The sequence below is a fragment of the Lepidochelys kempii genome, chromosome 27, assembly GCF_965140265.1.
Source record: "Lepidochelys kempii isolate rLepKem1 chromosome 27, rLepKem1.hap2, whole genome shotgun sequence".
Lineage (NCBI taxonomy): Eukaryota > Metazoa > Chordata > Testudines > Cheloniidae > Lepidochelys > Lepidochelys kempii.
In genome coordinates this window covers 10,195,251-10,210,470 of record NC_133282.1, presented here as the reverse complement: position 1 = coordinate 10,210,470, position 15,220 = coordinate 10,195,251, and the positions used below count along the sequence as shown (strand labels likewise).

The window sequence follows — 15,220 nt, the reverse complement described above, 5'->3', positions numbered from 1 at the left end:
ATCACATCAACTGAGGAAACATTTGTATTGGGAATACTGCACCAAAACACAATGTAAGTGAATGTGCTTTTGTTCTTATTTCAAAGATTCCGCTTGGAATGGTTAAGCAAAAAGAGTGACAACATGTTTGGCTATAACCTGGGGAACCTGTCAATCAAGAACTGCAGAAAAGAACAAGACCTCAGATGCTATGTAGCTTCGTGCAGGTAGCCTTTATGAAAGTAGGCACTGGATTAACCAAACTGCAGCACCATCAGCTGGCTGACTGACAGAGCAACAGTGGCAATGGTTAGAGATACAGCCACTCCTTCCACAGGCAGAAAAGGTCCTCAGGACAACCTGTAAATCAGCCACTGTTGTGCAATGAAGGCTGGCAGCACTGTAAAGCATCCAGGTTCCAATAAGACACAGACACTGCAGCAAAAACCAACCATATGTATAGTTACATAATAAACTGTACACCAGAAAAAGGGTTACATTCCATACTGTCACAATCAGGGGGAAATTTCTAAAAAACTGTTAATGTATGAAATTTCTTTCACACTTGTACATGTCTCCAAATACGTAAATACCATAACCACAAAGAAAATAACAATTATTAAAACTGTACATCTTTAAGCACTATTCTGTTTGTGTGTGGGTGGGGAGAGTGGGTGGAACAGTGCCTCTATCATTAAAAAATCTTCAAGTGTTTCTATTATTAACCCTATTGTACCTTATTGGCCACTAATTTGTGAGCTCACATTTTCTCAAAGTATGGCTTGAGATGAGAGACTAGCCTATTAGGAATCAGCATTATTGATTGTCTTTATTAAGTAGTTTAGGCCTACATCCCAAATTAAAAAAAAAAAGCAGCTTAAAATTCTTCTAGCATGTTAGGGGAATTTCTGCTTCCTTGTTCCACACACAAAAGACCCTCTCATTACACCCTTCTCCCCTGCCCCCGAGGAATTATCAGGGTTTTTTTTCCAAACAACACACTCAAGAGTGTTTATGGTCCCAGTTTAGATTAAACTGATTTTTAAAATCATTATTTTTTTTTAAAGTTTTCTCCTTCATGGTGTCACTACAAAGCAAAGTTAATGCTTGGTTTTGGAACAATAAGAACATAAGAACGGCCATACTGGGTCAGACCAAAGGTCCATCAAGCCCAGTATCCTGTCCTCTGACAGTGGCCAATGGCAGGTGCCCCAAAGAGAATGAACAGACAGGTAATCATCAAGTGATCCAGGCCCTGTCACTCAATCCCAGTTTCTGGCAAACAGAGGCTAGGGATACCATCCCTGTCCATCTTGGCTAATAGCCATTGATGGACCTATCTTTCATGAATCTATCTAGCTCCCTTTTGAACCCAGTTATAGTATTGGCCTTCACAACACCCTCTGACAAGGAGTTCCAAAAGTTGACCGTGCGTTGTGTGAAAAAATACTTTCTTGTGTTTGTTTTAAACCTGCTACCTATTAATTTCACTTGGTGGCCCCTTGTTCTTGTATTATGAGGAGTAAATAACACTTCCTTATTTACTTTCTCTATACCATTCATGATTTTATAGACCTCTATCATATCCCCCTCCCCCCCGTCCCCGTCATCTCTTTTCGAAGCTGAATAGTCCCAGTCTTATTAATCTCTCCTCATACGGAAGCCATTCTATACCCCTAATCATTTTTGTTGCCCTTTTCTGAACCTTTTCCAATTCCAATATATAATTTTTGAGATGGGGCATCACATCTGCGTGCAGTATTCAAGGTGTGGGCGTACCATGGATTTATGTAGAGACAATATGATATTTTGCCTCTATATAATATTATATTATAATATAATATTATAATCATAATATATCTCTTAAGCACTTTACTCAAAATATGATACACACTCATTGTTAACTCCATCTTAATGTTGTTTGTACCTGAGAATTCTTTGTCTTTCTTTCTTTAATTAGAAACATTCCACAAATGAACACTAAACAAGAAACTCATAGAATTCTACTGTATAATATTTCTAATGATTTTAAGAGAGAAAATTTTAAAAATTACTTAAGATGGATATTATAACTCAGACGGCCAGATTCACTAGTACGCTTTGGCTACTTTGTTCTTCTCCAGAGTGGTATAATACAAAACATACTGAACAGTTAAACGGAGTTTAGATTAATGGTCATTTTTTCAGTTATTTTTCACAACTGAACATTTACCTGTTAGTAGTGGCTGGTGCATAAAATCTTCATCAGAGAAATAAAGAGTTCTGCCCTCTTTCAAAATGGCCACCATCTGCTATTGTTCTCAAAGACACTGAGGCTACACATAGTCCTTAGTTAAGGTGCCCTCTTTCAAAATGGCCTATTGTGCCCAGAGAGACTAGGGTTGCCTACCCTCTAGGATTGCCCTGGAGTCTCCAGGAATTCAAGATTAATCTTTAATTAGAGATTATGTCATGTGATGAAACCTCCAGGAATTCATCCAACCAAAACTGGCAACCCTAAGAGGAACTAAAGTCAAACTGTCCTCAGGAAAGATGCCTATAGTGCCAGGAAGTGAAGAGGAATACTGCAAGGAACAGCTAAGGGCAGCCCATGGCCTCACTCCCATTGGGAGATATCAGCCATTTTGAAAGAGGGTAGGTCTTCATGAAATTCTGTATACAAGAACATTATTTATCTGCTGGGATACCATCTCTGAAATGCAAAAAAACTGGCATCCACCCCCCACACAAGGCAAGCCCACTGCAAACCCAACCTCCAACCACAAGGCAACTCCACAAACCCTCCCCATTCAACAGCCGCTTTAAGATTGTGGGAAATTCTTGGTCAGGATTTGAGAGAATTCATATAGAGCTATTTCATTCAAAGTGGTGAATATATGGAATTATTTGTGTGTTGAATTCCTCCATAAATGAAATTTAGTTCCTTATCTGTAAATATGTGGCTACCTGGAAGATTTACAACCCTGAAGGTGATCCTATCTCAGCCAAGAAATTGCCAAGCCTAAGGGTAACTGAGCTCTGGTCCCTAAAGGACACAGAAACCCTGCAGCAAGATATGCCTCTTTACTACACGCATAGATCCACTTAGCCAGGTTACCTGCAAAAATATGTCACTGGCAACAGCAACAACTACCATTATAAGAACTCTGAAGATGACTCAAAGCACCAAAAAAAGACATCAGGGCAAAGATGAATAATGGTCATAATTTGGTTCCAGTAAAGAGTTCAGGTATGTTTTCTTTAAAGGTGTTTAGAGAGAGCCATCTCATCTTTAACATCAGCCACTCACAAGAAAGCCATCTGCTTCCCCCCCTGCTATGATGCTTCTTATGATTTCCCACTTGAATTCCGTGCAGGCTATGAAAGCCTTCAGTCATTTGGGCATTCTCCTAATCTTTACGAGACAGAAGACTGGTATTTTGGTGTTTTTCTGTATCAGGGAGTGGCTTCATTGTTGGAATATATCACAGGTGCTACAGAGCTGCCATTAACTCCTTGTTTTTTCTTGGGTCTGATATGATGAAGAAAGGGAAGAAATACTTTCTGGACAGAGGTAGTTTGAATTTTTTGTGATACTTGCTTTAGTAAACAGTCAGCACCTATTGATGGTTTGTGATTTCCTTGGCTAAACTGTTTAATTCTGTCCCCATTTGAGCAGAGGGCTCATTTGTCTCTCAACAGCTCTAATAACCAGAACTAGGTGAAACAGATCTGAACTTGGACCAGGTGCTAGAAAAATGACATCTATCACATGAAAAGCCACAGACCCGCTATTTCTGCAGCTTCTCCTATTATAGTGAAGTATGAAGGGAGAAGTATCCCTGACCAACGCCCAATCTCACCAGGCATCTTAGTAAAGGACCTCTCCGCAAATAATCCAAAAATCCCACACTGGCAAAAATTCCCATTGTTCCTTGTTTGACGGTCGAGAACCTGGAGAAGAAAGGACAAAATATTCCAGACTGGGAAAGATCAGCACCATTTTGTCAGCACAATGTTCCTGCTTTCCTATGCTCTGAGGAGGACCTGTGATCCTCAGGCAGCACAGAAGGAATATCTGGCCTACTAGTATGGAGAAAATTTGGAGCTCTAAGAGACAGTGAGCTCTGAGGGTGGTTCCAGGTAGTAAAATCATCATCTCTAGAAGAATATCTGCAATTACCCATGCAGGAGAGGACAAGGGAGAGAGCAATAATTCTGATCAGGGAAGTGTAAAGCAAATGCAGAATTCATGTCCCCTGTAGATTTCTTTGGTTGCCCACAGAAAAATGACTTTCTGATGGGGAAGCAAGGGACAGCTGTAAGAGCACGTCATTTTGGGAGCCCAGAACTGCTGGAGGAGAAATAAATGACTGTACAATGCCCCAGGCAGTGGCTTCTACCCTGAGCCAGGCTCAGCTACTAGTAGAGGACTTTTTTTGTTTCACTGGGTCATTTTGAAGTGTTCTCTACTGAAAAACAAAATTTTTCATTTTTGTTCTTCAAACATATAGTAAACAAATATTAAAACGTGGAAATATTCTAATAGACTGTCACAGGATGAGCTTGGCTTTTATGGGGAGTCAGTTCCCAGGTTTGGCCTGTGACTGGTTTTCTATCAGATCAATGGAATTGTGGAACCTGTCGTTCAGGCACCCTTGGTGTTACAGAAGTGAGAACAAGGCCTTCTGGGAAACAAAGTTGTATAAAGGCAAGCTACTTTTTTCAGTAAGCGGAGAGAAAAGCTACTACCGATGGGCCTCTGCTGTCACCAAAGTTTGGGCATGATCTTTGGGAAGTTTCCAACCCAGAAACAGCTGGAGAAGGAGACTGAAAGGGGCTGTGCTGAAGAAGGGCTGGAGTGGAAGGCTTAGGGGTAAGCCAATCTGGGAAGCAGCACTGAGGAAATGGTGAAGAGAATGTGTGAGACCGGAGTGGGTAGCTGCTTCACACTCAAGGGCCCAAAATCCGGGCTGAAGCGGCTGGGCAAGTGAGAGCACAGACTTCACTATGTCTCCGCAGTGCCACCTTGAGGTGGTGTGCTGCAACTCCTTCAACCAAGGGGCAAAGAGCTATTTGTGGATGGACCCCTGAAAGCAAGAAGAGTAAGAGTATCTTTAACACAAGGAGAAAAGTTCATGGTCACACAGAGTAACTGGAGAGAGGGCTGTGCCCAAAGAAGGGCAAAAGACTTTGTGGAGCTCCCAGTACCAAGAGATGAAGATTTGGATTTGTGTTCTTTGAAGATCCCTTTATTCTATTAAATCAGTATTTCTTTTTTTGCTGATCTAATTATCCTTTCAATTTGCCTGTTTGTATTATAATCTTCCAAATATTCCTTTGTACCAGACTGGTTATATAAATGTAAGCAGAGTCAGGATGAGCTCTACCCTGACATCTGGTGGCAAGCCATGGTGGGCTGTGGAAAAGAACTTCAGGGGCTGATCTCATTTGCATAGGCATACCCACCCACCTAGATGGTCACTTTGGCTGCTGTAGGAGCCCCAGTTTCTCTGTTATCGGGGCAGGAATAAACTGTTATTATCCTGATTATGTGAATCAAGGACAATGGAACTGTACTTGGCCTTTTGTTATGATATAGGGACTCACCACCAATTAAGCAGCACTCGCTAGGCAAGGGTCATGGGTTCCAAAATCCAGTGAATGGAGAGAGGCTGAGGACAGGTATTAATACTGGTGGCATGGGCCCCCTGGTGAGGGCCTTACATGCTAATTACACTTCCGCCTCTCTCCACTGTGGAATATCAGAGCTAATTTTGATTCCATTAGGAGTCTAGTTACAGGCTGCTGAGGTGAATTCACTTTGGGCTAATGGTGCACCAGCATTGAGGCTCCCCTACTACAAACTGAAATCACAAGAGAGCTAAAATCACTGAGTGTTGTGTTAAATAGTGGGGGAGCCTGAAGATATATGGTGGATCAGTTTGCAGGATGGCTAGTGGAACAGAGTGGCTGGTGGAGCAGAGCAGTTTGCGGGACGGCTGGAGCAGCTCATGGAGGTGGCTGGTGGAGCAGAGCCCCATGGAGAGGTGGGGCAATCAGCTTTGGAGCACATAAGGTGCCCCTCATAGAATCATAGAATCATAGAATATCAGGGTTGGAAGGGACCCCAGAGGGTCATCTAGTCCAACCCCCTGCTCGAAGCAGGACCAATTCCCAGTTAAATCATCCCAGCCAGGGCTTTGTCAAGCCTGACCTTAAAAACCTCCAAGGAAGGAGATTCTACCACCTCCCTAGGTAACGCATTCCAGTGTTTCACCACCCTCTTAGTGAAAAAGTTTTTCCGAATATCCAATCTAAACCTCCCCCACTGCAACTTGAGACTATTACTCCTCGTTCTGTCATCTGCTACCATTGAGAACAGTCTAGAGCCATCCTCTTTGGAACCCCCTTTCAGGTAGTTGAAAGCAGCTATCAAATCCCCCCTCATTCTTCTCTTCTGCAGGCTAAACAATCCCAGCTCCCTCAGCCTCTCCTCATAACTCATGTGTTCCAGACCCCTAATCATTTTTGTTGCCCTTCGCTGGACTCTCTCCAATTTATCCACATCCTTCTTGAAGTGTGGGGCCCAAAACTGGACACAGTACTCCAGATGAGGCCTCACTAGTGTCAAATAGAGGGGAACGATCACGTCCCTCGATCTGCTCGCTATGCCCCTACTTATACATCCCAAAATGCCATTGGCCTTCTTGGCAACAAGGGCACACTGCTGACTCATATCCAGCTTCTCGTCCACTGTCACCCCTAGGTCCTTTTCCGCAGAACTGCTGCCTAGCCATTCGGTCCCTAGTCTGTAGCTGTGCATTGGGTTCTTCCGTCCTAAGTGCAGGACCCTGCACTTATCCTTATTGAACCTCATCAGATTTCTTTTGGCCCAATCCTCCAATTTGTCTAGGTCCTTCTGTATCCTATCCCTCCCCTCCAGCGTATCTACCACTCCTCCCAGTTTAGTATCATCCGCAAATTTGCTGAGAGTGCAATCCACACCATCCTCCAGATCATTTATGAAGATATTGAACAAAACCGGCCCCAGGACCGACCCTTGGGGCACTCCACTTGATACTGGCTGCCAACTAGACATGGAGCCATTGATCACTACCCGTTGAGCCCGACAATCTAGCCAGCTTTCTACCCACCTTATAGTGCATTCATCCAGCCCATACTTCCTTAACTTGCTGACAAGAATACTGTGGGAGACCATGTCAAAAGCTTTGCTAAAGTCAAGAAACAATACATCCACCGCTTTCCCTTCATCCACAGAACCAGTAATCTCATCATAGAAGGCGATTAGATTAGTCAGGCATGACCTTCCCTTGGTGAATCCATGCTGGCTGTTCCTGATCACTTTCCTCTCATGCAAGTGCTTCAGGATTGATTCTTTGAGGACCTGCTCCATGATTTTTCCAGGGACTGAGGTGAGGCTGACTGGCCTGTAGTTCCCAGGATCCTCCTTCTTCCCTTTTTTAAAGATTGGCACTACATTAGCCTTTTTCCAGTCATCCGGGACTTCCCCCGTTCGCCACGAGTTTTCAAAGATAATGGCCAATGGCTCTGCAATCACAGCCGCCAATTCCTTCAGCACTCTCGGATGCAACTCGTCCGGCCCCATGGACTTGTGCACATCCAGCTTTTCTAAATAGTCCCTAACCACCTCTATCTCCACAGAGGGCTGGCCATCTCTTCCCCATTTTGTGATGCCCAGCGCAGCAGTCTGGGAGCTGACCTTGTTAGTGAAGACAGAGGCAAAAAAAGCATTGAGTACATTAGCTTTTTCCACATCCTCTGTCACTAGGTTGCCTCCCTCATTCAGTAAGGGGCCCACACATTCCTTGGCTTTCTTCTTGTTGCCAACATACCTGAAGAAACCCTTCTTGTTACTCTTAACATCTCTGGCTAGCTGCAGCTCCAGGTGCGATTTGGCCCTCCTGATATCATTCCTACATGCCCGAGCAATATTTTTATACTCTTCCCTGGTCATAAGTCCAACCTTCCACTTCTTGTAAGCTTCTTTTTTATGTTTAAGATCCGCTAGGATTTCACCATTAAGCCAAGCTGGTCGCCTGCCATATTTACTATTCTTTCGACTTATCGGGATGGTTTGTCCCTGTAACCCCTTAACCCTCCCCCCCCCCACATCTCCACCCAGGTTGGGAGGTAAAACTCTGCAGATAAACTTTTGAACTCTGGGGCTGCCCTGACCAAGGAGAGAGACTTTTGGGTCATGGGACTTTGGGTTGCTGGACTCAAGAACCAAAGGGAAAGGACACACCCCAATTTGCTTGGGGTGGGTTTTTTGCTCATTGTGTTATGAATCCTGTTGGTGGTGTTTCCCCAACATAATGCCACATTGTTTCTCTCTGTTATTAAAAGGCTTTTTGCTACACTCAGACTCTGTGCTTGCGAGAGGGGAAGTATTGCCTCTTGGAGGCATTCAGCGGGGGTGGTATATATTTGTCCCAGGTCACTGGGTGTGGGCTTGAGCCGGTTTTGCATTGTGTTATTGGAATGGAACCCCTAGATACTGAACGCGGCCCTTGTTGCTGCCAACTCTCACGGGCAGAAGGGTTACATAAATATTTAAGTCTTTTTTGATTATTATTATTATATTAGTCTTTACATCCTGACATTAGTCACATTTGTTTCTCTTATGGTTTTCTCTGAATTTTTATGGTAGCATAGTCAGTAATTTCTAAGATATCTTTGGTTTTCCTATACTAATTTCCTCCATACATAATAATATTCAAATTACTTAAGGTATTTTTCATTTCCTCAGTTTTGTATTGTTTCCTCAATAACTGTACGTTTAAATACTTTCTATGGGGTACCTCAAATACAGTGTATAATGACTACATCTTGTCAGACTATATTCTTAGCAGTTTCAATCTTACTTAATGCATCTATCTTGACTCTCCCTAGGATTAAATACAAAATAATTTCTGAAAGGGCACATATTCTAAAAAATGCATAAGAAAATAGTGTGCAATTGCATACTACTATTTAGACCCAGCACTACTCTTTAGAAATATGTTCCCCTCCTTATTTTTGGTATATATGTTATTCCCAATCAACAAAGTATCTTCAAGGATCAAACTCCAGATGTCTGGCTCTGTTATAGTTCATATATATTAACAGCAACAAGCGGGATTCATCTGACCACCTCTCTTGCCCTTAACATCTATTCAAACTGCTCCTGCCACATCAAGGAGAATATTTGTATCACTGTTATTACATGCTGAGTGCCATCAATATTGTTGCTGTTGAACAAAACATGGAGCAAGAAATGGCCTCTTCCACAAGTAGCTTATAATTTAAAATTAACTATCAATAAAAATGGGACACAAAATGCACTACGGGCCGAGGACTAACTACAGAATCATGCCAATTATTTTAAAAAAATAAAAATATGGCAATCCTTCTCTGTCTGCAGTATTTTATATAATCTGTCTCTGTCAAGTATCATTATTCACCAATATTTGCCCATTATCCAATATACTTTTTTCAAATACTTTCAACTAATTAAGTACCCAGGTCAAGTATTTTAAAGTTCCTGACTTTTTTTGTGGTCCCATCATAACTATGTCAGTTTAACTATTTTTATCCAAGCTATTTTTAAACCAAACTCAGTTATATTATTATATGGTACCCTCCTTCATTTTGTGACAGGCAGTTTTTCGCTTGTTAGCCTCACCTTTCTTTACAACAGCTTCCAAAAGATTCTAAGGCCTTGTCTGAACTACACAGTTTTGTCAGCAAAAAGGAGCTTTTGCCAACAAAACAGTGGAGATGTACACACTACAGTGCTACTTTTGTTGGGAAAACTCTCCTGTTTTGCTGACAAAATAAAACCATCTTGACAAGAGGCATAAAGCTTTTTGCGGAAAAGTTAAAGCAACAAAGCGTCAGTGTAGAATTAGATGTTGCCGTTCGTTATGTCACCATAACTGGCCTCCCCCAGTATCCCACAATGCCTACCATCACCGCTCTGCTCACTGTTTTGAACTCAGCTGCACTGCATACAGCTACGCAGGCATGCACCCCTCCCCTTTCAAAGCTCGGGGAAGTTCTGACAGCTGAGCATGCCGCTCTGTTCCAGCAGCAAATCGTTAACTCAGAATCCTACTCTTCCCCCACACTAGGAACACAGTGGCAGGCAGGCTGCTGCTGTGTGGAGTGGGGGTAGGAGGAAGAACTGCTGTACTGTGCAGAGCCAGGGATGGAGGCGGTGGCTGATGGGGGAGGGGATCCCCCACCCCCAGGACTGGTTGCTTCCAGCCACTGTCTTAACTTAAAGAGACAGCATGCCAACACACTCTCTCTCCCCCAACACACACACTGTCTTTCTCACTTACACACTCCCCCCCACTCTCTCATACACTCCCCCAACACATACTAGTCTTTGTCTCTCCCCCCTACACACACACACTCCCTGTCACACACTCTCCCCCCTTCCCTTCCCATTTCAGCTGAAAAACATCTGATAATCTAGTAGGATGCTCATGGAAAGATGGGATTAAGAAACTTGCATCATGTGATGCTCTACCTGTCTCATGAGTAAGGCCCTACCAAATTCACAGCTGTGAAAAACATGGCCCAGGCTATGAAATCTGGTCTCTCCCGTGAAATGTGGTCTGCCCTGTGAAAAGTGGCTATTGTAGGAGGGTCGCGATATTGCCACCCTTACTTCTGTGCTGCCTTCAGAGCTGAAGGTCTTGGGGCTCTTACTGTGCACCAGGCTCCAGCTGCTACTCCTGGCTGGGCTGGGGAGGAATGGGACTTCCTCTTCCCAGTATAGGCTGCTCCTGGGACCAGGTCAGACCCATCTCAGTGAACCTCTCCCAGCTGCAGGAAGCTCTGCGGCTGCTTGCTGGGACACCAGCTCTGAAGGGAGCATCGCCACCAGCAGCAGCGCAGAAGTAAGGGTGGCAATATTGCAACCCCCCTACAATAGCCTTACAGCCCTCCCACAGCTCTCTTTTGGGTCAGGACCCCCACAATTACAATACCATGATTTAAATATCTGAAACCGTGAAATTTAAGATTTTAAAAATCCTATGACCAAGGAATTTACCAAAATGTACTGTGCATTTGGTAGGGTCCTACCCATAAGTCACTGCAAACCTTTCCCAAAGCACCCTGCAGCCAGTTGCACAGTGGGATAGCTGCCCACAGTGCACTGCTCTCTGTGTCATTGCAAGAGCTGCTAGTGTGGATGCACTCTGCTGACACAAGGAGCATAGTGTGGACATGCAACAGCAGTTTAATTAAAGCGGTTTAGTTAAAGCAGCATCACTTTAGTCGATAAAACACTGTAGTGTATACATACCCTAAGTTTTTGCAGGTTTTAGCACCACACAAAAGTTTAAGGTCAGGACAGTTAAAACATGTAATGATATACTGTATGTATGTGTATACATATATGTAAACACATGCAAACTACAAAAAAGCCTATTAAAACATGAGTAAGGCTGTAAAGTGAACCAATCTCAAATTAGGAAACTCAAGAATTAAGCTAGCCCCTGTGTAAGCTCAGTTCTATCTCCTGGTGCACATACATTATCAGTCTTTAATTATACAATTGCATACTATTTTTTCCAAAAGACCCCAGCCTTACTATAAGGCAAAGATCAAATGTTAACAATTCTAGCCTGAAGGGCTACATTTTAGCAAAGTTATAAGCAAATGGCAATAGAGTTTAATGAAAAGTGTTAGCAACCTTAACACATATTGCTAATATATTGTAGCTGGTGTATATTAGACTAGGGAAACTTCACTGAAATCAAGGAATTTACATAATTGTAACTGAGATCACAATCCAGCCAATTAGCCCTTTTTAAAAAAGATTTTCTTTTTCATTGTTGACAGTATGGCTGAACAGGGCAAATCACATCATAGCAATGTCTATATAAAAATAAATAAATGTAAACAGCTTTGTGTCACACACTGCTAGATAAGAATAGCTACACAAACCATCATTCAAAAAACAAGAGAATGGAATACTGAATTCTATAGAAGAAGGCACTAATATCTTCTGTAATAAAAGAATGAATGGGCAATGTACAAACAAAAGAAGTAAACTGCAATTGGCTTCAGTGACATGTGACACTAGATAGGTCAAACCAACCAACTTCATGTTTCAAGCCTTGTTCTTACAATTATGATTTCTTTATCCTCCCATATTCTGCATCACCCATACAGGAAAATGTATAATTACCCTATGGAAAAAGCCCTTTTCAGAACACAACTGATATTCCCATCAGTACTATCTCAGTTTCATAGGACAGCCTCCTGTCATTTATTTTAGTAGTTATATCTATGTCTGATTAGAAAATATAACATTCTTTAGAAAAAGGGGTGCATTACTAATTGCCTATATATTCATGCTTCTTATGACACACAAAAATGCCAGAAACTTGAAAGTGTCAATATAAATGGTTGTGTTTTTTATGAGTCCTTGTGAAATGCATCTATAGAGACAATGCATATATTCCCAGAACACAGAGTAAAAATTTCAAAAGCACATTGACTTGCAGTCAGACTTAGTATTCTAAGTGCTTACATCACTTTTGAAAAAGGGACTTAGCTCCTAAGTCACTTGGATATTTCTGAAAATTTTACCTATATACTTTCAACAAACTGATTTATAAGTTTGTAGTCTCTGAATTGAATTAAAACATTAAAATAACAAAAATTTAACAGCTGCCCTATATTTGTTATGCAGATTCTAGCAGCTAATGTTCAGCCACATTCACCAGGCTATTTGTCTCATGTGTTTTCTCAAGGAAGTCAAAGAACTTTAGAAATCAGAGTTGGAAAAGACCTACTAAGCCACTTAAGTTATTCACTCTGCCAGTGTAGGTACTGTCCCTACATTACATTTAGTAGCACCGTCTCCAGTCTCATATTTATTCATTGAAGCACACATTTCAAAATACAGAGTAGAGACAGTTAAGACTAAAACTGATCTACCTTAAGAGAGGTCCCATCTCGAAAATCTGACTAATCTTTCAGAGTCCAAAGATGTTCTTTTCCCCCATCTAATCTACTCTCACCTATACATTTAATTTTTTTTTGGGAGGGGGGGAATATGGGGGGATGAACTAACAATATACAGTCGAGCATGGCTACAAGGAGTCAAAATTCCCTGACCTAACTCCATTCTTACTCATTCTTTTACCCAGGCAAATGTTCTTTGAATTCCTCAGTAATTTGCATGAGTAACTAACTAATAAGTAAAATCCTAGAATCACAGACTCTCAGGGTTGAAAGGGACCTCAGGAGGTCATCTAGTCCAACCCCTGCTCAAAGCAGGACCCATCCCCAACTAAATCATCCCACCCAGGGCTTTATCAAGCCTGACCTTAAAAACTTCTAAGGAAGGAGATTCCACCACCGCCCTAGGTAACGCATTCCAGTGCTTCACCACCCTCCTAGTGAAAAAGTTTTTCCTAATATCCAACCTAAACCTCTCCCACTGCAACTTGAGACCATTACTCCTCATTCTGTCATCAGCTATCACTGAGAACAGTCTAGATCCATCCTCTTTGGAACCCCCTTTCAGGAAGTTGAAAGCAGTTTCAACCCCCCTCCCCCCACCACCTTCTTCTGTTCTGCAGACTAAACCCTACTTACACATCCCAAAATGCCATCGGCCTTCTTGGCAACAAGGGCACACTGTTGACTCATATTCAGCTTCTCATCCACTGTAACCCCTAGATCCTTTTCTGCAGAACTGCTGCCAACCTATTCGGTCCCTAGTCTGTAGTGGTGCATGGGATTCTTCCATCCTAAGTGCAGGACTCTGCACTTGTCCTTTTTGAACCTCATCAGATTTCTTTTGGCCCAATCCTCTAATTTGTCTAGGTCCCTCTATATCCTATCCCTACCCTCAAGCATACCTACCATTCCTCCCAGTTTAGCGCCATCTGCAAACTTACTGAGGGTGAAATCCACACCATCCTCCAGATCATTTATGAAGATATTGAACAAAACTGGCCCTACGACCAACCCTTGGGGCACTCCACTTGATACCGGCTGCCAACTAGACATGGAGCCATTGATCACTACCCGTTGAGCCCAACGATTTAGCCAGCTTTCTATCCACCTTATAGTCCATTCATCCAGCGCATACTTCTTTAACTTGCTGGCAAGAATACTGTGGGAGACCATATCAAAAGCTTTGCTAAAGTCAAGGAATAACACGTCCACTGCTTTTCCCTCATCCACAGAGCTGGTTGTCTCATCATAGAAGGCAATTAGATTAGTCAGGCATGACTTGCCCTTGGTGAATCCATGCTGACTGTTCCTGATCACTTTCCTCTCCTCTAAGTGCTTCAGAATTGATTCCTTGAGAACCTGCTCCATGATTTTTCCAGGGAATGAGGTGAGGCTGACTAGCCTGTAGTTCCCCGGATACTCCTCCTTCCCTTTTTTAAAGATGGGCACTACATTAGCCTTTTTCCAGTCGTCCGGGACCTCCCCCTAAGCAATCACATCAGCCAACTCCTTTAGCACTCTTGGATGCAGCGCTTCCGGCCCCATGGACTTGTGCTCATCCAGCTTTTCTAAATAGTCCCGAACCATTTCTTTCTCCACAGAGGGCTGGTCACCTCCTCCCCATGCTGTGCTGCCCAGTGCAGTAGTCTGGGAGCTGACCTTGTTCATGAAGTCAGAGGCAAAAAAAGCATTGAGTACACTAGCTTTTTCCATATCCTCTGTCACTAGGTTGCCTCCCTCATTCAGGAAGGGGCCCAAGCTTTCCTTGACTTTCTTCTCGTTGCTAACATACCTGAAGAAACCCTTCTTCTTACTCTTAACATCTCTTGCCTGCTGCAACTCCAAATGTGATTTGGCCTTCCTGATTTCACTCCTGCATACCTGAGCAATATTTTTATACTCCTCCCTGGTCATTTGTCCAATCTTCCACTTCTTGTAAGCTTCTTTTTTGTATTTAAGATCAGCAAGGATTTCACTGTTAAGCCAAGCTGGTCGCCTGCCATATTTACTATTCTTTCTACACATCGGGATGGTTTGTCTCTATAACCTCAATAAGGATTCTTTAAAATACAGCCAGCTCTCCTGGACTCCTTTCCCCCTCATGTTATTCTCCCAGGGGATCTTGCCCATTAGTTCCCTGAGGGAATCAAAGTCTGCTTTTCTGAAGTCCAGGGTCCGTATTCTGCTGCTCTCCTTTCTTCCTTGTGTCAGGATCCTGAACTCGACCATCTCATGGTCACTGCCTCTC

The 15,220-nt window shown here is 42.8% G+C and overlaps 1 protein-coding gene across 14 annotated transcripts in view; it reads right to left on the bottom strand.

Moving 5' to 3' along the window:
• The window catches only part of TANC2 (tetratricopeptide repeat, ankyrin repeat and coiled-coil containing 2), a 693,994-nt gene that overhangs the window by 291,077 nt on the left and 387,697 nt on the right, over positions 1-15,220 (bottom strand). The gene's annotated exons all lie outside the window — the stretch shown is intronic.